This window comes from Ursus arctos, chromosome Y, assembly GCF_023065955.2.
Source record: "Ursus arctos isolate Adak ecotype North America chromosome Y, UrsArc2.0, whole genome shotgun sequence".
NCBI lineage: Eukaryota > Metazoa > Chordata > Mammalia > Carnivora > Ursidae > Ursus > Ursus arctos.
Genome location: NC_079874.1, coordinates 24,546,320 through 24,570,899, shown reverse-complemented (window position 1 = coordinate 24,570,899; position 24,580 = coordinate 24,546,320). Strand labels below are relative to the sequence as shown.

At 48.5% G+C, this 24,580-nt stretch overlaps 1 protein-coding gene across 5 annotated transcripts in view; it reads left to right on the top strand.

Annotated features, from left to right (window-relative positions):
- LOC113240750 (F-box-like/WD repeat-containing protein TBL1X) overlaps positions 1-24,580 on the top strand; it is a 213,486-nt gene that overhangs the window by 73,844 nt on the left and 115,062 nt on the right. For all 5 annotated transcript variants that reach the window (XM_057315607.1, XM_048217516.2, XM_057315605.1 and 2 more), the window contains exon 2: positions 8,966-9,039. The gene's annotated coding sequence lies outside the window, so the exon portion shown is untranslated. The remainder of the gene's footprint in view (positions 1-8,965; positions 9,040-24,580) is intronic.

Genomic DNA, 24,580 nt, shown 5'->3' with positions numbered 1-24,580 from the left:
CAAATCCCTTTTTGAAAAAAAGATTCATAACAGCAACGCTCTGGAGTCATTTAATTTTCCTGGAGGGAAAAGAACTCACACCATTTAAAGAAACAAATTCTTTGGCTTGAAGGTACATCGAATGGAGCAGAAATTCTTTTTCCATCTCCGTGAGCGTGGTGGAGCAGTGTCTAGAATGCTCCGTGGGACGCGGGACCCTGGAGCCCTGAATACGGCTCCATAACTTATGTCAAAAAGCAAGAAGTGAAAATGAGGTTCCAGAAATAAAAGTTCTTAAATGTCTCCTGCTAAACAAGGGTAAAGAATTAGCACAGAGGGGCGCCTGGGTGGTGCAGTCGTTAAGCGTCTGCCTTCGGCTCAGGGCGTGATCCTGGCGTTATGGGATCGAGCCCCACATCGGGCTCCTCCACTGGGAGCCTACTTCTTCCTCTCCCACTCCCCCTGCTTGTGTTCCCTCCTCTCTGGCTGTCTCTATCTCTGTCAAATAAATAAATAAAATCTTTAAAAGAAAAAAAAAAAAAAGAATTAGCACAGAGGGGCGCTTGGGTGGCTTGGTCAGTTAAGCGCCTGAATCCTGATTTCCGCTCCGGTCATGATCTCAGGGTCGTGAGATCGAGTCCCGCCTTGGGCTCCGCACTCAGCGGGGACTCTGCTGGAGATTCTTTCTCTCTCTCATCACTTCCTGCCTGTGCGCGCGTGCTCGCGCTCTCTCTCTCTCTCTCTCTCTCTCTCACACACACACACACAAATCAATCAATCCTTAATCAGTGCAGAAAGAATAGCTGTTTCTCGATTTATGGGAAGGAAAGATTGGGAACGACTTCCTGGGATCAATTGCGAGCCTCAGCTGCTGTTAATCACAGCTGATACCGACGGCCTCCGACAGCCGCGGGCTGTGCTGTGTACTTTGCGTGTAACTGCTCAGAGGTCATCGTCCAGGGCCACACAGCTCCTTAGTGACAAGGCTGTGAGCTGATTGCCTCACGTATGGACTACAGTGACAAAAGCAGTTTTGGCTGGTCCTTGCCCGGTGTCCACTGTGTGCCATGGAGGGTTCTCTGCTCTAACCTTGTGTGAATGGCGGTGTGTACTCCTGACGTCATTATGAGGGTCCAGTTCGTGATGCCACTACACAGAGGAGGAGTAACGACGATGCAGTTCCTGGACACGTGCGTTCTTTCACATGGTGCCAGGCGGGGGAGCATGAGCCTTCGCAAAAGTTGGGGGTGGGGTGTTCTTTTTGAGGTTGTTGTGATGGGGGCTGACCTGTACGTTGTAGGGTGTATAACAGCATCCCTGGTGTCTACCTACCACGTGCCAGGAGCACCCCCCAGTTGTGGCAACCTGCAATGTCTCTTGGGGGAGGGCACAATCACCCCCAGTTGAGAACCGCTGGTCTAACACTTGGGGGCAGGAGTCACCCTCAGTGTAAACGACAGCAGCGTTCCCAGTGGCCCCCTTCTCCCAGCTGTTGGATTTGATACTTAAAAAAACTCTCGGGGTGCCCGGCTGGCTCAGTTGGAGCAGCGTGTGACTCTGGATCTCAGGGTTGTGAGTTCAAGCCCCATGTTGGGTGTAGAGATTACTTAAATAAATAACAACTTGAAAAAATTGCATTTTTGGAAAAGCCTTGGGTTTAAAAGTCATTTTGAAGGCCTCTGTTTCCAAACGAGTAGGGATTAGAAAGTTGGATATTTGGGGGTTTGCTGTTACAAGAGTTCCCCAGCTTCCTTCAATACAGGGGAACTATGGTGTATTTGTGTAAGAGCATTGGGTGGTTTTAGTCTTAGTTTTTCATTTGGATTTTTATTTCGGACATCTTCCTGATGTCCTGAACGTGGAGGTGACCCTGACCCTACGCTTGTGAATAGGAGATGTGTGCCCGTGTGTGACTGTGTGTGTGCGCTTGTGTCTTAATACTTAGTTCTTAGCTGATCACTGACATTGGTGTCCCAAATTTTGAGCTGTTTATGTAAGCAAATAATTGAATTCCATTGTTTTACAAAAGGGATTTGCTTGCAGCATTGTTAACTGAAACTGAAGACGGTATCATTGACCTTTCCAGGTGAGAGGGGGAGAGCTTGTGTTTGGCAAAGGATAGAAACTGAAATGTGAACACCAGGACCATATGGCGTTCAGAAACTTTTATCATAATTTCAGTGAATAGATAATGTGCTTGACAGTTACATTGAAAATTATGCTTAACGCTCACTGCAAAATGTGGAGACGGTGCTTTGGGAGATGAGGAGGAGATTACCTGGGATTCTTTTCTACCTCACGATGCACGATGCACTATGTCATCTATAAAGAACTGATTAGAGTCACGTGAGGATTATCTGCATACGGTTTGGTATTGTATCTGCGGGGAGACATTCAAATCACTGTTGATTGACAGTTTGCTGAAAAGAAAGGTGTTATCCTAATACCTTAATGTGTCTTCTTTAAATGTGGTTATTTTTCTCACTAAAGATTAGTTTCGTGCCATTAAATAAAATTTATCATTCTAATTTAAATAAAAATAAATGCTTAGAAACAAATATTGCGGCTGATAGCGTCTTAAAATTTGCTGTGGGTTTGTTTTTTTTCCGTCGGCGTTGGCTCTGCAGGGGTTATATAACTAATTATAAGCCCAATTGGATCATGTCATTACCTTATCTCATGTCAAATGTTCACATGACAGACCATATCTTGGTCTTTCTGTATGGAATCTGTTCGGTATATCAGAGCGTGAGGAACCCATTTTTCATTTGTTGTGAGCGGCATATGGTTGACTCTACTGGTGTGGGGTCGTGGGTGAAGGATACGTGTGTCTAACCACATGCATTCGATACATCAATATGAGTTTAGAAGCATTGATTTTGCTGGTTATACAAGCCCGAAAATCTTGTTATTAGCATCATAGTAGATGAAAAGAGAAATACGAGAAACAAACTGACGGCCTCAGAGGGGAGGGGGGTGGGGGAATGGGATAGACTGGTGATGGGTAGTAAGGAGGGCACGTATTGCATGGTGCACCGGGTGTTATACGCAACTAATGAGTCATTGAACTTTATATCGGAAACTGGGGATGTACTGTATGGTGACTAACATAATATAATTAAAAAATTATTAAAAAAAATAAAATAATGATCCAGCAGCAAAAAAAAAAAAAAAAAAATGAAATGAGGTTTATATAAGCATCTCGTTTGGTGTCTGTTTTTCTCCTTTTTGAGTAGTTCATACTTTTATGCTGAATTTGTAAAACCTACAAATATAATAAAATGTCACGTTTTGCAGGAATGAATGGATATTAAATGACTTACTTGAAGAATAGGTGAAGAAAATGTGTTTCCCCATTGATCCTTACATAAAAAGTGAAGATTTCCCCTGAACATTTATTTCCCTATTCCCACAGTTCTGTTTCTTTTTTTTTTTTCCCTCAGAGTCGAAAAAGAAAACAATAATGACTTTCTTTTGGTTTTGAGCCTGCTCTTAGTTCGTTTTCGGTGCACACCTATTGCCTGCGTGCTGTATGGTGGGCACTGAGCTTTAAAGAAAGTAGTTCCCAGTGATCGAGATGGAACAGTAGGCTCATTGGCTTTGGCTTGGGTGCACAGAACTTGCGTAGTTTTGTTTTTGCAGTTTTGTTTTTTGTGGTTCTGTTTTCTGTCATGGTCATTGTTCATAGAATGTCTGGATAACAATTTGTTATGTTCGTGGTATTTGTTGAATGAGTACATGAATGAACGAATGCCCAGAGACTGTCCTGGTAGGCCTTTTTCGTTCGCATCCCCTGGAGCACCCACTGTTCTGTAGCATAGGGTCTTCAAGTTCTTACGGGGAAGGAAGCCATAGAATGAAGGCCTAGAACCTCATATTGAAAGTAGTGGTGAGGATTTAGAAATTGCATTGTTTCTTCTCCTGAACATTTTTTCTTCTGAACATCTTAACATCTTCTGATGTTTAAAATCACGTTGGAGTTGGTGTTACAGGCAGTGTTTCTCCTTTGTTTGTCCCCCCCCCCTCCATTTGTCATAGTCTTTAGATTTTCATTAATATGGTAACCACTGGCCACATGTGACTATATATACTTAAATTAATTAAAATTAAATAAAATTTAAAAGCCAGTTCCTCAATGGCACTAGCCAAACATTTCAGGGGCAGCTAGTGGATACCTTATTGGTCAGTGAAGACATGGTGCATAAAGTTTTACTACATAGATGAGAGATGGTTATTCAGATTCTTGCCTAATAGATATTCCAAAGAAGAGATGGTGGAAAAAATCTTAAATCTGAAGAAGAGAAATTTCATACCAGGTGACTGGAACGGAGAATAAAAAGCACATAAAAAAAAATACTACACAAAAAAGCTCATCACGTCGTTTTGAAATATTAGAGATGAAGGCAGTATCTAATTACTCTCCTGGATTTAAAAGTCATATGAAGGATCTAGAATCAGAATGATATCAGATTTCTTAACGGCAGCATTGGAAGTTGAAAAAGAGACTGAGTATAGACTTCTGTGCAAATAATTTTCACTCAGAATTTAAAGTCATTCCTCTACTAGTTGTTAACTAAGGGTAGAATATGAGGGTATTCGTACATACTCAGGATATCAGTAATATTTAGCTTTTACATATCACTTCTCAGAAATCTACTAGGGAATGTGTTCCACCAAAATGAGAGAGTAAACCAAGAAAGGGGGAGATTTGGGATCCTAGAAACAGAATGTATTCTCAAGATGTTGTGGTTTCATGGCAGTGTGAGCTCTATAGCAGGCCTAATGCTGACAAATACAGACTGGAACAGAGAGAAATTTCAGAAGGTCTAATGTGTGTATATTTGAGAGATGTAGGAGTGATTGGGGGGGGAACCCATAGAGCTGACAGATTATCTGAGAATTTTGATGATGTAAAAAATCGAATCAAAAGACTGTGGACAATGCTGGAAGAATTACCAAATGATACAAAGGAAAAAAAAAAAAACTAGGGAAATAAAAACAAGTGCAATTAGTAATCCCAGGAAAACAAAAAGGTCACGTGTGAAAGGACTCATAATCATACTATATTGCTTGCTCAGCAGTGCCCTTTCCATTGTCACAATATCTGTCAAATATAGATTTCACCAAAAACTGTTACAGTGTTGGGAAGATGTGGCAGGGTTAGCATAAGATTGAGGATGGAATTTAAAAAGCCCAAATCCTCATCTATATGTGAGGAAATCAAGTAAGTAATATCTAAAGCTGATAGGGAATATTATTAAGGTTATTTAGAAATGTGGAAGTCATACTGAGGATCACTGCCAATGATACAAACAGTTCTGAGATCTGAAAATGGTTGCTTTGGGAAGTAGAGTCGGGGATAGATGGTGCTATAAAAAGCTTGTTAAGTCAAAAGAGCAGTCTTTGGCCTCACCTGTGTTTTACTTTTTAAAACAATGTACACGCACTGTTTCGAAAAGAATAAAAGTGGTTTGGAACACGAAAGTATATAGGATGTGTCTCCTGTAAAATTGCAGAAATTTTAGTAGGGTCGCCCTTGGCAGTATTGGTATTTGGGCCAGATAATTTTCTGCCTGAGAAGGGCTGTGCTGTGTGCTGCGTCCCTGGCTTTACTAACTAGATGCCAGCAGCATTCTTCCTCCCGTCCCGACAACTCAAAATGTCTCCAGACATTGCCCAGTGTCCCCTGAGAGACAGCCCCATTTGAGAACCACTGATTTAAAGGATTTAAAATGTTATTGAATGAATCATCGCCGTACATAAAAATGCTCTTCAGTATTGGTAACGCAGGAAATGACAGCTTCATTACACAGAACTCGAACCTCATAGCAAATGAAGTGTTCAGAATTCTCTAGTTCCTCATGCCAGTACCCGGCTTAGCCCCTGGCTCTTGGCCCGGTTGATTCAGGGCTCACTAAAAAAAGAAAGGACTCAGGAGGAAATTGCAGCTTCTCTGTTATGCTCAGTGGCTTCTGAAAACATATTTTGGATTTTTTGTGTTGTTTTCATGATGGTACAACTTGAATTTCTCTGGGGTGCAAATGTTAATCATTACGGCCACTTTGGAAAAATATTGCAGCCTTTGGATATATTTCTGTGGTTTGTTGGCTGCAGGACAGATAGATGCATACATTCTTCCTCCCTCCCTCCCCGAGCATCCTTGTGCAAGTTCTTGGTTTAGTTCTTTTTTTTTTTTAAAGATTTTATTTATTTATTTGACAGAGATAGAGACAGCCAGCGAGAGAGGGAACACAATCAGGGGGAGTGGGAGAGGAAGAAGCAGGCTCATAGTGGAGGAGCCTGACGTGGGGCTCGATCCCGTAACGCCGGGATCATGCCCTGAGCCGAAGGCAGACGCTTAACCGTTGTGCCACCCAGGCGCCCCCTTGGTTTAGTTCTTCGCAAGTGTTTTCCCTTAGAATTTACAAAGTAAGTCAACAGGAAAATGGTTCCTCAGATTTTTTGATGTGGATGAAACCTCATAAATAATTTAATACCCTCATTTCACAGCTGAGGACTCTGGTCCAGAGGGAGTTTCTTATAATTAATTAGTAACAAAGTGAGGCCTGTAAATCTGCCCTTCTCTTTTTCCCCTAACTTTTCTTTTTTCTTTTTTAATACGGTAGCTGTGGCATGAAGGCAGAAGGGGGTAGGGCAGCGGAGCAGGCATCTGGCAAGTCGTGTCAGCATTTTCACAGTTTGGGGCTCTGAGTGTCGTCTGCCAGGGGCAGGAGCCCTTATAAGCCAAGAGAACAAGAGAAAGATCAACGGCTGGCTCAGCTAGGGGGCCCCTGGCTCCCACTTGGGAGGAACTCTGTGGGTTCGCTGATATCTTGGAAGTCGCCCCTTGTGGGAGAGTGCTGCCTGCGGGACCAGCTGGCCCGGGTGGCCTCCTCTTCCCTCTGCTCGACGGGGCACCCATGCTGTCCACTGCCTGGCGTCCTGGCACTGTGCTGCCCGCAGCCCCTTTCCTGAGCACCCTGCGAGCGTCTCCCGATGTTTTAGGAACCTCAGTGCCCGCTTGCCTACCTTTGATGCCTCCAGCACCGCTCAAGCTGCAGCTGCCTTCTCTTCCTCGTCGCCTGACTTCATGGGCCCACAGGAAGGCTGCAGCTTCCATGAAGCCTGTCTAGAGTTCTTTCACGTAGCGAGCGTGGACAGAGGAGACAGTGCGGTGTCTTGTCATCCTGTCATCTGTTCTCCTGGTCATCCATTTCAGTGGCCATTATTTGCTCGTCGTTCCATGATGTTTGAGAGATGTCTGTCCCTAGATGCCAGGGATACCACCCCGCCCTGGATTTCCTCCTACCTCTCTGCACACTCCCGTCTCATTGACAGCTTCTCCTCTCCGTGTTCCATCCTCGGCTTGCAGTCTTTAGACCAGTGGCTCTCTGCAGGGTGCTTGTGCCCTCGGGGGGGACACCTGGTAACATCTGGGATCAGTGTTGGTTATCACCGCGAAGGGGGCGCGTGTGTGAATTGCTACCGGGGTCTAGTGGGTGGAGCGGGGGCGGGGGGATGGCGCTTAGGGCCCCAGGCGGCCCCCACCGCAGAATTATCTGATCCACACTGTCAGCAGCGCCCGGGGTGAGAAACCCTGCTTTGAACGTTCCCATTCTGGCCCGTAGCTTTTGAGCATCATGGTAACGGGATGACTTCCAGACTTAATTCTGCAACTGTGACCTCTCCTGATTGCTTGGACTGGTGTCCTTAACTACCTAGGTAATGGTAATAGTCCACTTACAGCTAGGATGGGCATTTCACAGTTCACATGTAAAAAAGGCTTGCTTTTCCTCTCTTCAGTCCGCCTGCGTCCCAGGAAGTGGCACCACGTTCCAGGCTGACGCTCAAGCCCTGACCCTGGAAGTCATGCTGCATTCCCCCCCCCCCCCCCCCCATCACACATGCCTTCGCCCCCTCCCGTGAGTTCTCTAGGTCAGAATGTCCTAGAACCCTGTACACTCTCTGTATTTCATGCTTGTCTTTCCTGCTGGCACCACGTGAGCCACCGGTGGTTCTCTACTGAGCAAGAGTGTCTCTGGATTTTGTTCCAAGCTTGACAGGAGCCCCTGAAGGGTTTTTTTAATGGCAGGGTGATCAGATTTTCTTTTCTCATTAACTCTGGTGCTGGGTGAAGAATAAGGTGTAGTGGGGCCTGGCTAGGATCAGACTCCTTTCTGTGGGCTGTGAAGTCCTCTGTGACCCGGGACCTGTTATTACTTCTGGTGCCCAGCCTACCGGCCTTCCTCCCTCCCTCTTGCCAAGGTTACTCTCACCACAGGACACTTGCACTTTCTGTGTCTGCATTGTGGCCTCTCTTGTCCCTGTTCAGACGCTCCCTCCTCAAAAGAGTGCTGCCCCAGGCCCCAACATAAGTCAGCTCCTTGCTGGTGGTCACTTTCTCTTTTACTACCGACTGGAGTTTTGTAGTTCTGTCGTCTGAAGTGATCGCGCTCTGTGTTTGCTTTCTCGTTTATGGTCCTTGCTCTTCCATCACCAGGTTTCCCCCTTTTTCCCTGCCCGGATGGGTACATTCCACGAGACCAGGCACTATACGTCCCTAATGCCGAAACAGCACTGAGCACCACTTGCGTTTTCTGCAAGACTGAACGAGCCATTGTCAGTAGAAACTTGCTGAGTTGGGTTGAATCTAGAAATACCTATGTTTTCACTTAGCATGCTTTGGGAGGGCAGAGGAAAATGTGTCTGGTAAGAACTCAGTGGATTTTTCAGTTATGGAAATTTCCTGGTGATAGGATCATAATTGCTTGTGAGATCCTGAAACTTTTGACCAGATTCGTGTGGTATAACTGGGGAATGAACCCTACGAGGCACCCACGGTGGTTGTGTACCGTCTCACATATGATTCTTTGCTCCTGTCGTATCCCTAATTCAGATATGTGCTGGCCGGTGGAACGGTCGACGGTGTACTCCAGGATGTTTTCGCGGACACTTTTGCCTCACTTCCGTTACTTTTCATTAACAGGTAACTGAAGACGGAAAACAGGCCTGGAAAGAAACCCTCAAAGGAGGAAGGGATTTGCCTGCATTTGGCTCTGAGTAAGTGAAATTGTAAAATGGATTTTTTATTATGTAATAAATATCCTGTCAACCTCTTCATATTTTCTGTGCTTAAAAATTAAATGTTAGTGTATTGGCTCTAAGTACTGGAAATGGTGATTTCTCAAGATTTCTTGTAACAGGTAATTTTGCTAGCAAGAAAGTGCTGTGTGTCTGCCTCACACAGCTTCTGAAGTGAGAGATTTTAGGAAAGAGAAATGGAGATGACTATTAAACTCCGTGTGCTTTGGAGAGAAGTATCATTTCTGCTGATGTTTCCCATTTGCATCTGAGGCCCTTTTTTGTCCTTGGAAATCTGCTTTACAACCAACGAGGGCTTTTGACTCTTGGTCTGCTACACGCTCCGTTCCTCTTGTTCTTCTCGGTATGTGCGTGGAGAATGACAGGCTACCGTGGAACCACCTGCCGACCAGCCAGGACTTTCCAGAACCAGCTTGTTTGGGCACCCTCCTGAGGCAGCACGGCCTGTGACGGAGGCCGCTGCAGAGTGTTCTCCTTTGCTCTCAGCCCTGCCTGGGCTGCCGTGGGAGCAGACACAGTCCAGAGTCACGTCGAACAGGCCTCCGGGGTCCTGGAGCTCTCCTCTTGGCTGCTGTACTGCACCCAGTTTACAGAGAGGCCCGGTGCCCTCTCAGATCAACGGCATCCTTTTCAGAGCACTGGGTGTGAAAGATCTTCCGTCTCTGGGATGACCGTTTGCTCGGTCTGTTATTTCCGGAGCATCGTGGAGTATACAGAGATGTGTGTGATGTGTCTTGTTTTGGGGGCTGAGGCATTACAGATGCATGACGTGGGGGGCGCGGCAGAAAGCCATGGTGTGAATGGGCATCCCATGCATGGTGTAGACGTTCCCTGCTGACAGAATTCTGAGCAGTGCTCTTTTTTTAGATTTTATTTATTTTATTTTTTTTTTTGAAGATTTTATTTATTATTTGAAAAAGAGAGCGCATGCACGCGTGAGCAGGAGAAGCAGAGGGAGAGGGAGAGGCAGACTTCCTGCTGAGCCCCTGGGAGCCTGATGTCGGGCTCGATGAGGGGTTTGACCCTGGGATTCTGGGAACCGAAGGTAGGCGCTTAACCAGCTGAGCCACCCAGGCGCCCCTGAATTTTGAGCAAGGCTCTTAACACCGTGTGGCAGAGCAGCCAAAGAAAGCTGGACATTGCTCATGGAAGGGAGACTCCAGGTGGGTCTGGTCGTGGAGTATCGATTCATACCGAAGAAGTACGTTCTAGGCGGGGGCTGACTCTATGGGCAGAGGTGAGGAGCCAGGAAGAACAAAGCTTTTTTTTTTTTAAGATTTTAATTTATTTATTTGACGGAGAGCTAGCGAACATGAGAAGGGGGAGTGGGAGGCAGAGGGACAGGGAGAAGCAGACTCCCCAAGGAGCAGGGAGCCTGATGGGATCATGAGCTGAGTCAAAGGCAGACGCTTAACTGACTGAGCCACCCAGGCGCCCCCCCCTTTCCTTTTTTTCGGGGAAAGTTGATAAAGCAGCCTGGTGGCATTCATTGAGCAGGGTGGTGGGGGAGCAGAAGGGGCCTACGGAAGGGCAAGGACTGTGGACGGGACCGGGCCTCCATGGTGTTCAAAGGAGGCTTTGGGTGTTCAGCATTAGGGCTGCCGTCTTCATCGACCTGGGTGTACCTGAGGACTGCAAGCCCATCAGGAACGGAGGGACAGCCCGTAGGTCGAAAGGGCACCAGACGTGACTTTTATAACCAACCCCTGCAGGGCAGAAAGAATGGGAAAGTGTGACAGAATAGCCGTAAGACACGTGTGTGCCAGATGTTGCCTTCACTGGGATAGTTCACAGAGGGGACAGTTCGCTCACGGGAAGTGTGCTGTCGAGTGGTCGTCCCTGTTCACAGAGTTGTGCTCCCGCCCGTGCAGTAGCAGTCCTTCCACCAGACCCCTACATGGACCGTTGTCAGAGTAGAGCGCCCCCTACTCCTGCGTCCCCCGTCCCTGACAAGCACAGACTACTTCCCGGGTCTGCGGGTCTGCCCGATCCCAGGCGTTGCATGGAAACGGCATCGTGGAGTACGTGTTCTTTGTGACATCTGTTACTCAGCATAATTGTCATGTTGTCACAGTCCCCGGTGTGGTAGGACGCGTCTGTGGACCATTCCTTTTTCTTGCCAGATACTACTCCGTCGTGTGAATAGGCCACATTTTGTGTGTTCATCAGTCAGACAGTAATTTTGAAGGCTTCTCTTCCGAAGTGATGTTAGACTCCCAAGAAGTTGCAGAAATATACCGTGAGTTCCAGAGTACCACCCCCGCCCCCCCCCCCACAGTCTTCCTGGAATGAGAGCGTCTCCCATCACGATCCCCCGATCCCGCAGTCCCGCATTATCATGAGAGGGAAATGGAGCCTGGCCCTGTGGACTCAGATGCAGACCTTGTCTGGGTCTCTCCAGCGTTCACGTGCACTCGTGTGTGTGTGCTTGCATGGAGCTGGACGGGCGTATCACCCGTATGCGTTCACACAGCCACCGCCATAATCTGACGCAGAACTGTCACATCACCAGCAGGGCTCCTCATGACACTCCTTTAGGTTCCCCTCTCCAAGTCCTGGCAGCCGCCAGGTTCTCCATCTCTAGAATTCTGTCATTTCGGCAATGTCAGGAAGATGGAATTGTACGGCATCTGGCCTTTGCAGACTGTCTTTATTCTCTCCGCTGAGGCCTTGAGCCCCATGCAAGCGGTGGGTGTCAGTGGCTCGTGCCTGTTTAATGCGGAGTGGTTAAGCGCTGGATGGCTGTACCAGAGCTTGCTTATCCACTCACTGCTTCGGGCGTTCGGGGTCTTTCCAGCCGGGGGCTGTTACAGGTAGAGCTGCTGTGCACATCCGGGCACAGGTGTTGCTGTGGACCTGATGCTGTCTTAAGTCCCCAGTTTATGCCTTGGGTAGTCCTGTGCCATCGATGCCGTGGTGGGGGTCTGTTGACCAGACAGAGACACGATGGCACAGCGAGGCCGTGGGGCTCCCGGGGTCCCGTGGGGGAGCAGGCACTTGGAGCGGACTCTAGCTGGCTGAAGCCCCCCGTGCCACTGCGTTCAGAAGGTACGGCCGTGGTGCTGGGCCTCTCTGCCTTCCAGATCCTGTTGACATACGGACAGTGAGACCCCGCTGGCCACACGGAAGGAGTTGCCACCGGGGACCATTGCCTTCGTGGACGAACGCAGAGCTGCCGCGCAAGGAGCAGAGCCCAGTCACCGTCGAGCTGCGTCCCTGTGGGGGACCGCTGTGTATGGGGAAGAGCCAGCTCGAGGAGGCAGCCTCCAGATCCGTCCGCAGCACGGCACCGGGAACCCTGGGGCTCTTGTTAGCTGGTAGGGCGACTGGGGTCAGAGCCGCGGGCTCCATGGGGCACATGTGCAGCCGACTGCTGCTGCGCTCTCCGAGGCCAGCCCTGCAGCCCTCCAGCTGTGCTGTCTCCAGGAGCCGCCTTCGCAGGGCCTGCTGGTTTCCACTGGGAGGGGGCGTTAGCTCATCAAAACAGTGAAGGGTGCGGTGCCCTTTGCGTTTGTGTGGCTCTTGTTGTTCCTGTGAGGACAGAGGAAGCAGAGGCAGGAGGGCCGACCTCGAGTGGGCCAGCTCTGGTCACACCTCTTGTTTTCATCACCCACGCCCTGTGGGACCTCCAGAACTTGGTTAGTGCCCCTGAGCCTCAATCTTCTCCTCTGTGCAGTGGGAAGGGAATCCCTGCTTTGCGGTCCGTTGGTACAAGACACGAAATTGCGGAGTGTCTTCTACGGTCCACGTGCGTTCCCGCTTCTCCCTTCTACTTCTTTCCTCCCCCTCCCCATCCACAGCCTGGAAGGGATTCAGAACCCTGAAATACTCAGTGTTTGCATTTGGGCTGTATTCTGTTTGCTCAATGTGCGGGGTGTGTGTGTGTGTGTGTGTGTTGCGTTGTGTGGCTTATTCTAAACACTTGCCGTCTGCATTCTCGTTTCTCTCTCGTTGCTATCCTTTTCGGGGTCTCAGTCACACGAAGGGTGACTAACTCTCACCAGTACCTTCCTGTTCATTCCGTCCAAGAAGGGCACGAATGATCCAGGTACTTGTCATCAAAGGGAGCCGTGGCTCACACAAGTATTGTGTTGGAGCCTGAAGCCTTGGTTGGGTGTTAGAGTGGATCCAAACTGGACATTGCTATAGTGACAAGACAGGGACGCGGCTGGATGGCAGCTGGGCTGTGCGACCTGTTACAGGCCAACCCGGTTGTGGGGGTTTCATACTAAGTTGGGAAAGGTGGCGCCCCAGAGGGGTCTTGGAGTAGGCTCAGGGTACAGCGGGGAGGAGTGGGGTGTTGCTGATCTGTCTTATCAAAAGCAGTAAAGCTTCGCAGGTTACCTTGGAATCATAGTTTCTTGATTTAAGGGCGTCAGTTCCCTGTGGATAATCCGCAAGAACGATTGCTTCTTGTGGTCTCCAGCTGATGTACAGTCCTTGATGAGTGCTGTTGGATAACACAATCCAGCTTTTTGTTCCGTCAATTTGCCGTTCCAATTTATTCAGTGTTCTTTTCTTTCAAACACCGTTTGTCTTCACCCACTCTCGTGGATGCCCAGAACACACACGTGGAGCCCCAGACAGTGCCTCCAGGTTCTCAGGAAAACTGCTTCCTCGCGAGAAGCTGGGTATTCCTTTTTTCCTGAGCCCAAGCAGACGGGGAAGAGTGCGCCCTCTTCCCAACTAACGGCTTGAAAGTCTAGTGAGTTTCCTGTTGCAATTTGACTCACATGAGCATTAATTAAGTTCTTGATGAATTAAACTCAAGAATAAACTCTTGAAATTGGTTTTAGGTTCTGGTTGTAACATGGCTAGGAAGGGGCCTCAAAATGATGAAACAATTGCTTCGTTTCTGACATTTTTCACTACTTCTGTCTCTTATAATGAATCAAAGTATGTTGTTTTTCCTAATATGTGCTTTGTAAACATGGGTGGTTCCCAGGTGTCTCTCAGTTCAGGACGTGGTTGTCAGCTGGGGTATTTTTTTTCCCCGCGGGGGACACTTGGCAAAGTCTGGAGACCTATATTTCAGGACTTGGTCTGTGTGTTGGGGAGTACTGGCATCTAGAGGGTGGAGGTCAGGGATGCTGCTAAACACTGTCCAGGGCACGGGACAGCCTCCCTCACGCCCTCCCGCACCCGAAAGTTACCTGGCCTGCATGTCAGTAGTGTTGAGGTTGGCTGGTTTGAGCCATGCCCACGACTTTGCATATGTAAGCTACGGCCCTCTGTCTTCTTTCATAGTAGTGACTCTTGGCCCTGGCCTGGGTATGAAGCACCACAGCGGGGAGTTCCACACATTGGGCCTCCTACAGCGACGCCAACATTCAGTGTAACCGTACACTTGGAAAAGAATAAGGCTCTAGCCCTGTATTTCTATTCCTAAATTACGTTTTTCTTTGCATTAAAAAATAAACAGTTTTGACAACATGATCAGTATAATCCATAGGCATCTAATCAGCTCAACCTCATTTCATTTATAATCTATTAAGAAAAATAATTTACATAATTTGGTTTCTTTATGGTCAGTAGCAATTCTGAATTTATTCCTTAGAATAATTATACAGTTCTTCAAATTTCCTATCTTTATAAGACATCTGTATGCAAAATTAGCAAAATTTTTAAAAAAGATTTATTTATTTTAGAGAGGGAGCATGTGAGCAGAGGGAGAGGGATTGAGAGAGAGACAGTCTGAGGCAGGCTCCACGTGCAGCAGAGTCCGACCAGCTCGATCTCATGACCCTGAGGTCATGACCTGAGCCGAAACCCAGAGCAGGACAAAAATAGCAAATTTTTAACGGAACCCCACACATGAAAATAGTCCCCTGCAAAAAGACTACAGTGGAAAGATCATGCCTTTACGTAATACCTATTCAAGTTAGGTTTCCAAAGGAGTCTTTTTCATTTCTTAACATGCACATAATTTACTACGTTGACCATTTTTGAGTTTTACCTCAGTGTCATTGTGTTCACATTTTTGTGCAAGTTTTTGTCATCTTCTCAGGTGGACAGTCTGCCCCATTGTGCACTGACTCCCGGTTTCCGTCCTCCAGCCCCCGGCTCCCACCGTCCACTCTCTGTCTCCACAGGTTTGCCTATTCTGTGAACCTCTTCAGGTGGAATCATTCAGTATTTGTCTTTTCGTGTTTGGTTTATTTCACTCAGTATAGTAGCTCCCGTGTTCATCCATATGGTAGCCTGTGTCAGAATCCCCTTCCTTTTTGAGGCTGAGTAATGCTCCGTTCTGTGTAGAGACCACGTTTGGTGTTTCTGTTCATCCATTGTGGGATGGTTGACTGGTCTGCAAAGAAGGATTTTAGAGTTGGATCCCTCGTGTCTGGTCCGTCACTGCTGCTCAGACAGAGATAGCAAATGAGTCTGGATTCTCGTGGTGAATTTGTGTTGTACCCACACAGAAGCCGCCCGACCTTTCCTCGCGCACATCCTGGAGTGCTGTTAACACAGTATTCTGCTGTCTTAGGAACTGTAGCTGACCCTTGAATAACCTGGGTTGGAACTGCGCAAGTCCACGTAGATGCAGATTGTTTTTGGTAAATATAGTACAGTTCAGTATTTTTCTGTTATAAAAATTACAGTATTTTCTCTTGCATGTGACTGATTTTCTCTCTCATGTGACTCATTGTCTCTCTCTCTTTTTAAAAGATTTATTTATTTATTTATTTATTTATTTATTTATTTTAGAGAGCGAGAGTGCGTGTACAAGCCAGTGTGAGCAGGTCGAGGGGCAGAGGGAATCTCAAGCAGGCTCCCTGCTGAGCGTGGCAGGGCTCGATCTGACAACCGTGGGATCACAACCTGAGCTGAAATCGAGTCACACGCTTCGCCGACTGAGCCACCCGGACGCCCTTCCATATGATTTTCTTACTGACATTTTCTTTGCTCCAGCCTACTTTATCGTGAGAATGCAGTAGATAGTACATGTCACATACCAAGTGTGTGTGAACTGAGTGTCTATGTTCTCATTAAGGCTCCTGGTCAACAGTAGGCTGTTCATTTTGGGGCAGTTGGAGGTTTGACACGGATTTTCAGCTGTGTGGGGGGTGGGTGTCCCCATGCCCTAAATTGTTCAAGAGTCAACTGCACTCTTCTGAGAGGAGCTTTATACGTTTGTTCCACCTGCTTCTTTATTGCCTTTAGCTTCCAAAGCACAGAGCAGTGGAAGTAAGTACTTAAAGCAGGCGCAGAAGCTTCCAGAAAGGCACCCCTACCGCCCGCTTCCCACTGTGCACTCTTGAAATGAGATTTCTTTCCTGCCTCCTTCCCCTCTTCGTCTCTGGCCACCGCTCTCTGTCACAGAACCGTCCTGCACCTGTTCTTGAATGGGCATTCTTCTTCCCACCTCCTGGGACCTTACTTTTCTTTCTTTCTTTTTTTTTTAAAGATTTTATTTATTTATTTAACAGAGATAGAGACAGCCAGCGAGAGAGGGAACACAAGCAGGGGGAGTGGGAGAGGAAGAAGCAGGCTCATAGCGGAGGAGCCCGATGTGGGGCTCGAACCCAGAACACCGGGATCACGCCCTGAGCCGAAGGCAGACGCTCAACCGCTGTGCCACCCAGGTGCCCTGGGACCTTACTTTTCTGCAAAAGAATGAACTTTGGCTCTGTGTGTATGCTTTCTTTGAGACATTTTTTGCAATCTGCACGTTGAGATCTTTCCATGAAAGGATGTTCAGTTATTCTGCAGTGTGGTGTCTGTCATTGTGCACTGCTCAGCACTGGGGTCTGCCTTTGTCCTGGCCTGTTACCTAGCCCAGTACTTTGTTCTAAAGCAACGGCTCTTTCCGTACCAGAGCATCCTGTCAGCTGTAATGAGTTTCTAACTTTATTTGCACAGAGCAATCAGAATGCATTTCTTTGACTTTTTGGTGCAAAGTAGGACAGCAGAACGGATGGGGATTTATCTGTTCATTTGTTCAGATAATGAGTGCTTTCTGAGTGCTGGGTGCTAGGGAGGGAGTGAGACCTTGTTTGCAAGGGCTGCGACAGCAAAGATTTGATATTTGGTTGTGGATGGAAAAGGTGGAGGGCAAGCACACAGAGCTCATTGAAATAGTTAAAAGCCTGTTACAGAATCCAGAGCGTGTGTAGCAATTTACCTTCCTTCACAAAGTGCTCTCGTGGCATTTTAAGTTCCTCAAAATGCACGTCTGCTTTTTTATTTCAAACTAATGAAATAAGACACTCTCAACCACTTGTCGTTTTGTAAATGTAAAGCTTCCTTGGTAAGGCAGGTCCTCCCAGCAGGAGGATTTTTCTGGCTTAGACAGTGGGCTGCATTTAATCTCTATTTTATAGTGCTGATTAATTTTAAGTATGACTTAAATTTTAATTTATGGTTTCTTTTTAAAATTAATCACATTATTGGGTGCTTTCATGATTTCATTAAAAAACCTTCCTATTGGAGGCTCCGTATTTGACAGTAGCAGACGGCAGGGTGCTTGACCTTAAATATCTTCTACACCTGCCTTAAAGACGTTTTTCTTTGTGACCACGCACGGTTTGGTTTATAAAATATGGATTCCCCTGAGCTCCCGAATTTTAGTTGCAAATAGCACATTTGCCAGTGAGTTCTTTTCCCGGGGTTTACCTCCATAGAATATGGTCATTTTGTACTCAGTAGCTATTTGTCTTTGTCAAAGCATGGAGGTAGAATATTAATCTTGTATGAAATTCAGATAAGCAGGGAGCAGATGGATTTATGACTCTCGAAACCTCTAAACTCTGCAGCGGTGGGGAGTTGTTAACCTGTGAATAAAGAAATTCTGGACCGTGGCTTGCAAGGGCTGGCGTGACCCGATGGGCACAGCATCCGTCGCCGTGTGTGGGAGAGTGTCTGGTGCCGCGTCTTCTCGGGCGTGGGCTTACTGCTGTCCTGTGCGCTCTGGGCTGCCTCTGGGCCAGGAGCGAGTGCTGACTCGTGTACTTCACGGTCTCCCGGCTGCAGGCGGAGCTGCTCCGCGTCCCCGGGAGGCTGCGGGGTCCCAGCGGCAAAACCAAGTTCCCGGGTCTGTTTCGTCTCCGGAGGCAGAGGCCAGGCCCCGTGTCGGCAGGTACAGGTGCGGCAGCGGCCCAGGTCCGGCATCGAGGGGGCCCTCCCGGGCGTCAGCGTATACGCAGCCTGTCCCCTGCAGTGTGACTTCATCACGAGGAGGAGAGCAGGTGCCGGGCGTAGTGGGGTGCATCGGGCCACGTGGGGATTTTGGAAGTGGCCGTGAAATGACTGTCTGTGGGGATCGTTCTTTGGGACTGGAGCTGATGGCCGCAGTGCGCCACAGAATGTGCCGGATGCTTAGACACAAGAAGGTCTGCCTGGTGATGTCCCTCCCAGCGCCTTGGCTGGGACACACTTTATGTAGGATTCTGGAGGAAGGGGGCTCGGTGAACGGGTAGCACCTCATTGCCCATGTGTCCGAGAGTCACCGGCAAGAAAGAAGTGTCCTGTCTGGAAATTGCAGCAGCAGTTTTGAAAAGGTTACCCCCGTGTTGAGAACAGTCAAGCAGGTGAGTACCCCCAGACTGGCACAGGGGTGCTTGGCCTCGTCCGAGCGGCAGTGCCCCGTGCTTGGCTGTATTTCCTGTCCTGAAGAAGGAGTGGCACGCCATGAGTGCGTGCACCTGTGCGAGGGCGCTCGGTGGGCCGTAGCAGCTTTCGCCAAAGGCATGTTTCCGAACAGCTCTGTGGGCACCTGATTCATCTCCCATCCCATTCATTCGTTTAACGTGTCTGATTCGATGGTGTTTGGAGTATTCGCAGAGTTGTATGGCCGTCACCACCATCTTAATTTTAGTGTATTTTCAACATGCCAGAAAGAAATGCCGTCCTCCTTCACAGCGACTCCCCACTCCTCCCTCCCCAGCCCCTGGCAACTGCTAGTCTGCCTTCTGTCCCTGTGGATTTACCCGTCTGGGACATTTCGCGAAATGGAAGCAGGTAATACGTGGCCTTTTGGGACTTGCTGCTTTTACTTTGCGTCCCGTTTTCGAGGCACATCCGCGGTGGAGCGTGTGTCAGTGCTGCGTCCTTTGTGCAGCCAGGTAATGGCCCTTGTTGTATGCAGTGGCCCCGTGTTGTCTCTCCGTTCCTCACTTGACAGACACGTGGGTTGTTTCCGCTGTCTGACCACGTGAGTGATGCTTCCGTGAGCATTCCGGTACCAGTTTTTATGGGAATGCCCACGAAAGAAGATGTCGAGGACCCCGTGAACTGTTGCCTACCGCACTAATATAGGAAGGTTTTCAAGACACAGATGTACGTTTGAAAAGTTACCTGGGAGGTGCACTCGGTTAAGCGCCGACTCTTTGCTTCCGCTCAGGTCATGATCTCAGGGTCGTGAGATCGAGTCCTGCATTGGGCTCCGTGCTCAGCCCAGAGTCCGCTTAGGATTCTCTCCCTCTCCCTCTACGCCTCTTCCCTGCTCTCTCTTTCTCTCCCTAAATTAAATAAGTCTTTAATAAAATAAGTTATTTTTTATTATTTTAGGTTCTATGTGAGATAAGTGTACTTTTAAATGTGTTTGAATCTTTTTGCCCCCCACACCCCTCCGGTTGGTGTCTGCTCAGGTATTCACGCATGAGTGTGCTGTGTACAGGAGGTGGTCTGGCCGGATAGCAGGAGTACGTGAAGAGATGAGGCAGGTCATTCAGGCAGCTGCACAGATCTCGCTTGCACCAGTAACTGCAGTAGCTGTCAAGCATTTTCCTTTTGCCCAAATTTGCAATTTTATGGCAATCTCGATGTTTTCCGGGTTCATAGCTTTTTCATTTATTACGTGTAAATGTAGAGTAACGGTCTTCTCGTTCAAATACGGTGTACGCCCGAAACTGATACGGTATCCTGTGATAATTGTACTTCAGTAAAAAAAAAACACACACACACACACACAAAAACCTCAAGGATTAAGAAAAATTACGAGTTTAAGGTCAAGTGGTCAGTTTGTAGAAATTCCAGGGTGTTTTTTTTTTTTTTTTAAGTCTTTGACTAGCACGACATTATAAAAAGAAAGGAATTTTGCTTACTTTCCCAAGCGTAGAACCTCAGATGTGCCTGGTGTCCGTTTGAATGTGCCCACCAGGTAGTTATTCTTCCGCTGAGGTCTAAGACGCACGCACGGGGCTTAGAGCAGTAAAGAACTTGGATAACCTAGAGTCCTCTTCAGCAGAACTTTCTGTGTAGAGAGGGAGCTGTTCATATCTGTGTTACAGTGGGGTAGCCACGAGCCCCATGGGGCTCTTGATCCCTTGAAATCAGCCTCCTGTGCCTGAGGCACTGAATTACAGGTTTTATTGAATTTTAATTTATTCAAGATTCCATAGCTGGATACCTGGGAACCAGTGTGGGACCTAACCCCTTTAGAGCAGGGCTTCTCCAAGCGGGTGGTTTTGCGTTCGCCCCCCCTCCCCTTCCCTGGACATCTGGCCATGTCTGGAGGCGTTTTGGAGTGTCCCAACTCAGAAGACGGTGCCCCTGGCATCCGGTGAGTGGAGCAGACCGGGGACGCTGCCCGGGACAATTAGCGAGGAATGATTTGGATCTAAGCGTTAACAGGGCCATGGTGCAGAAACCCTGCTTTATTTTTTTTTTTTTAAACATATACTGTATTATTTGTTTCGGGGGTACAGGTCTGTGATTCATCAGTCTTACACAATACACAGTGCTCAGCACAACACATACCCTGCCCAGTGTCCATCACCCAGCCTCCCCATCCCTCCCACCCCCTCCACTCCAGCAACCCTCAGTTTGTTTCCTGAGATTGAGTCTCCTGTGCTTTGTCTCCCTCTCTGGTTTCTTCTTGTTTCATTTTTTCCTCTCTTCCCCTAGGATCGTCTGCCTTGTTTCTCAAATTCCACATATCAGCGAGATCATATGGTAATTGTCTTTCTCTGATTGACTTATTTCACTTAGCATAATACCCTCTAGTTCCATCCCCGTTGTTGCAAATGGTAAGATTTCATTTTTTCTGCTGGCTGAGTAATACTCCATTGTGTGTACGAACCACATCTTCTTTATCCATTCATCCGTCGATGGACATCTGGGCTCCTTCCACAGTTTGGCTGTTGTGGACATGGCTGCTATGAACATTGGGGTGCAGGTGCCCCTTCAGATCACTACATTTGTATCTTTGGGGTAAATGCCCAGCGGTGCAATTGCTGGGTCGTAGGGTAGCTCCATTTTCAACTTTTTGAGGAACCTCCACACTGTTTTCCAGAGTGGCTGCACCAGCTTGCATTCCCACCAACAGTGAAACCATGCTTTAGATTCACAAGGCTGGCATGGTCCTTGGTGATGCTGGAGACAGCTGCAGACCCGTCTCATACATGCGGAGATGGGGCTTGCTCGTGGGGTCAGGCCTCGGGCAGGTGCACAGCCCAGTGGTGCCAGGGCCAGGACAGTAAGCCGGGCATCCGCCTCCGTGTGGCTTGGACATCGAGTGTAGAAATAAATAGAAAGTCGATGTTCGTTAGGAGGCAGAACAGTAACACAGCAGCAGTGTTTCAGTGTACTGGCTTTATGTCGTTAAATGAGAGGGGAAGCAGAGTTCTCTGCCTGTGCACTTTGTTCTCTCAAATCCAATTTAGAGAAACCTGACCCTTTGCTCTGCACACCCCTGTTCCCCAGCATCATGAGAGGGGGCTGCGATGCCCAAATACGCCCTCATCACGCTCAGGTTCGCTTACTCACCTCTCCAAGATACCTAGAAAGCATTTGGAAAGGTCCTCTTTTGCAAACCAGTCTCGGCAGTATTTGGCAAAAGCAAAAGCGATTCATTGGATCATCACAAGGGAGCTGTAACTTCCCGCTCAGTGCCGTGATGACATTCCTGAGCGCTCACCAGGAAACCTGCCCCCAGCACACACACCAGTTGGAGGTGGTCCCCCACTTCCCGGCTCCCCAGGGCTCCCCCCAAAGTGCCGTGGCTAGAGGTTGGCCCCAATGAGGAGAAACCCAAATTGTTGGCGTCGTAATTAGTAACACACACATGTTTAAGCGTTGGGATTGAAAATTCGTCGCCGCCGAGCTGCGGCAGGCAGAAGGGAAGCCCCAGAGATGGAGGGCTGAAACGGGGCTCTGTTGGCGGGGCGACGTGGGCCGGGATGCTGCCGGTCACACAAGTGCTGTCCTGTGCCCGAGGACAAATGGGTCGCCTGTGATGGGATGCAGGGGCGGCTTTGGCAGGGAGACCGCGCCCGGCGTAACGGGACTTGAATTGGCCGTTTCTTTGCGGGATCCTGCAAATGGTTGCTGCATCTGTCATCCTGAGGAAGCTCGGATGGCTTGCCAAGCAGATAATATTGATGGTTTAAAAAAGAAATAAAGTGAACCCATGATGCTTCTATTCCCTGAAAATGATTTTTATCCTATTTGCAAAAACCAGAGATGGAAGTAGGACAGTCAGCAACTTCAGAAGACCGTTATCCAAGGAGTTAAGTGGAAAGCATTCTGAGAAATAAGCTCTCTGGCAAACCCGAAGCCCCAGGGGGATTTGGATCTTATTTAATGTAAAATTCCTTGAAGCAAAGACTCACAGGCATTATGTTATGGTTCCAGGCAGTTTATTGTGTTTTTTTTTCCCCCCTAAATATTTGTGAATGTGTGAATTACTCTGTGTGCTAACCATGGGAAATAAAACCACAGGCAGGGGGAGGGAGTGTCAAATAAATTCCTTTTCAGCAGAGAATTGAAGCATCTAGTTACAACAGGATCCATCCCGACAACAGCGTGATGCAAGAGGCTGTAACAGATCTGAAATGGGCCACCGATGTGTCCCCTCCTCACTCAGTGCTCTGACCCGCTGGGAAGCGTCCTCACCAGCGCTGTCCTTCAGTGTGGTTACGATGAGAACTTTTCGCCCCTGACTGTGGGGATAGCAAATGCACTGCTTCGAGCATGTTGATTATACCTCTTTGACGGACTGGCCTTCCCATTTCTTGCATGAATGCTTCCTGATAGAATTGGCATTTGGAACGAGGATAATTAGATTGGCTCTCAGCTGCACGTGTGAGCTGAGACGGGCTTCGGAAGCATGGCCTCCTGCAAGGCTCCGGGAGGAAGTGACGGGGAAGCGAATCGCTGGCGACGGTTGTCACATTACACAGCCCACGATGTCCTCAGTGTGTGGGGATCTGGTGGGTTCGATGTCGGGATCCCCGCGTGGGGAAGATTCTCTGTTCCCAGCGAGTCCCGCGGGAGACAGAAGCACAGATAGACGTGCAAGAGAAGTGGGTGGTTTGGGGATGGAGGCCGGGCTACGACTCCGCGGTCTCCCCACACGGCTGTGCATGCATTGCAGCGTGCTACCCCTGCTCTGTTCTGCCCCCCCCCCCCCCCCCCCCCCGGAGAGCAGGGCAGGAGCGCGGAGCCATTGTTGTCACGTGGGATCGGGAGCGTCTGTGAGAAAGTCAGGCGGGGAACACGTAAAGACAGACAGAGCTGGGGGATCTTCACCTGGGTGCATGAAGATAGAGTGAGCCAGGCTGGCAGCTGGCTCTGATGTACGTTAAAATCCGATCTGTCCTCAAACCACTGTCATTATTCGTGGTGTTATGGTTCTCCCTGCTGCTGGAAAAATGATTGCACCATCCATCTTGAGTGCCTAGAAATTGCAACACAGTTAAGTTAAAATTTTAAAGACCTCTTTCCTGTGAGGCCTGACATTGTAATTATTCAAAAAGTTTTTTTTTTAACCTTCTGGAAGGCCATCTGAGTGAGTCTGATTCAACTTGCATATCCACAGTTCTTTTCTCGTGGTCTCTTTGATGATTGGTTCTACCATTTCTTGTCCACAAGGTTAAATCAAAAGGAGGTGGAAGTTTATGTTTTGCCCCAGAACATTCTAGGGATTGGAGTCTCCAATGAGGAGCTTCCTAGGACTCTGATTTTCACAGAAGGGGGATTTTTGCCCCCCCCCCACACACACTTGGCAGGGCCCAAAGATATTTTTGATTGTGCAGTTTGGGGAGGTGCTGCTGGTATCTGGCGGGTGCAGGCCAGGGAAGCTGCTCAGCACCTTGCTGTTCCCAGGCTCTCCCCCGCCCCCCGCCGCCTGTCAGTGGTGGCCGGCGGAGAAGCCGTGCTCTGCGGTGATTTTCACTTGCTCAGCGCTGTGGGATGGATTCTCCGCCACAAGATTGTCTCGTTGGAGAGGCCAAGTCCCCGTCCCATCCAGATGTGCAGGTCTCCGAATTCTGAAAGGAAATTGGAAATGTGAGGGTCACATCCAAGGAGTTCTTCTGCACGTGGAGCAAATCAGAGGGGCCGGAGAGCTGGCCAAGGCGGATCTCCCAGCGCAGCTGAGTTCTGTCTCTCACTCCCCTGTTCGTTCCGATTGTGCCGAGGTTTCTCCTGAAGCCCATGGCCTCAAGGCTGCCCCTCTGATTTCATTTCTTTCCAGTGCAATTTAGGTGAAGCTGGAGCAGAATGTTCCCTGAGGAGGGATTAGGAGAATCAGGCCCGGCCTTTGCTAAATAAATGTATC